General features: G+C 30.6%; 1 non-coding gene across 1 annotated transcript; it reads right to left on the reverse strand.

Annotated features, from left to right (window-relative positions):
• Positions 1-1,522: 1,522 nt before the first annotated feature.
• Positions 1,523-1,626, reverse strand: LOC112700381 (small nucleolar RNA R71). The gene has a single exon (XR_003153286.1). It is a non-coding gene; the product is annotated as a small nucleolar RNA R71 (small nucleolar RNA).
• Between the last annotated feature and the right edge of the window lie 247 nt (positions 1,627-1,873).

Genomic DNA, 1,873 nt, shown 5'->3' on the forward strand with positions numbered 1-1,873 from the left:
GTGTTCTTGCATGCATCTTATGTTTTGATTCATAATTTTTATGTTGTGAGTCATTTTTATGTTTTTCTCTCTCATCATCAAAAATTCAAAAATAAAAAATATATCTTTTCCTTTTTTCTCTCCAAATTTTCGAAATTTTGGGTTGACTTGGTCAAAATTTTTTAAAATTAGTTGTTTCTTACAAGTCAAGTCAAATTTTCAATTTTAAAAATCTTATCTTTTCAAAATCTTTTTCAAAAATTATATCCTTTTCATTTTTTTCTATTTTTCGAAAATTTCAAAAATCTTTTTCAACATATTTTCAAAATATTTTTCTTATCTTTATATCATATTTTTGAAAATTCACTAATAATTAATGTGATTGATTCAAAAATTTGAAGTTTGTTACTTTCTTGTTAAGAAAGGTTCAATCTTTAAGTTCTAGAATCTTATCTTGTAGTTTCTTGTTAGTGAAGTAAGTAATTTCAAATTTTTGAATTAAATCTTTTTATCTTTTATCTTATCTTTTTCAAAAATTTTATCTTTTTCAAAATTTGATTTCAAAATATCTTATCTAACTTCTTATCTTCTAACTATTTGACTTTTTGTTTGTTAAATATCTTTTTCAACTAACTATTTGACTTTTTGTTTGTTTCTTATCTTTTTCAAAACCACCTAACTACTTTTCTCTCTCTAATTTTCGAATATATCTCATCTCATTTTCAAAAATTCTTTTGTTTTAAATTTTAATTTTAATCTTATCTTATCTTTAATTTTCGAAAATATTAAACTCTTTTTCAAAATTATTTTCGAAATTATCCCTCTCTCTTCTTATTCTCTTTAATTATTTATTTACTAACACTTCTCTTCACCTCCCCTATACTTACTCTTTATACAGACTATTCATTCTTCTTCACTCCTCTCCCCTTTCTTTTTCTACTAACATAAAAGAATCTCTATACTGTGACATAGAGGATTCCTCTTCTTTTCTTGTTTTCTTCTCTTTCATATGAGCAGGAACAAGGAAAAAGGCACTCTTGTTGAAATTGATCCAGAACCTGAAAGGACTCTGAAGAGAAAATTAAGAGAAGCTAAGTTACAACAATCTAAAGGTAACCTTTCAGAAACATTAGAACAAGAGAAGGAGATGGCAGCCGAAAATAATAATAATGCAAGGAGAATGTTTGGTGACTTCACAAAGCCAACATCCAAATTTGATGGAAGAAGCATCTCCATTCCTGCCATTGGAGCCAATAATTTTGAGCTTAAGCCTCAACTAGTTGCTTTAATGCAATAGAACTGCAAGTTTTATGGACTTCCGTCTGAAGATCCTTACCAGTTTTTAACTGAGTTCTTGCAGATTTGTGAGACTGTTAAGACGAATGGAGTTGATCCTGAAGTCTACTGACTCATGCTTTTCCCTTTTGCTGTAAGAGACAGAGCTAGAATATGGTTGGATTCACAACCTAAGGATAGCCTGGACTCCTGGGATAAGCTGGTCACAGCCTTCTTGGATAAATTCTTTCCTCCTCAAAAGCTGAGCAAGCTGAGAGTGGATGTTCAAACCTTTAAACAAAAAGATGGTGAATCCCTCTATGAAGCTTGGGAAAGATACAAGCAGCTGACCAAAAGATGTCCATCTGACATGTTTTCAGAATGGACCATATTAGATATATTCTATTATGGTCTATCTGAATTTTCGAAAATGTCATTGGACCATTCTGCAGATGGATCTATTCACCTAAAGAAAATGCCTGAAGAGGCTCAAGAACTCATTGATATGGTTGCAAACAACCAATTTATGTACACTTCTGAGAGGAATTCCGTGAATAATGGGATACCTCAGAAGAAAGGAGTTCTTGAAATTGATGCTCTGAATGCCACATTGGCTCAG

The sequence above is a fragment of the Arachis hypogaea genome, chromosome 6, assembly GCF_003086295.3.
Source record: "Arachis hypogaea cultivar Tifrunner chromosome 6, arahy.Tifrunner.gnm2.J5K5, whole genome shotgun sequence".
Classification (NCBI taxonomy): Eukaryota; Viridiplantae; Streptophyta; class Magnoliopsida; order Fabales; family Fabaceae; genus Arachis; species Arachis hypogaea.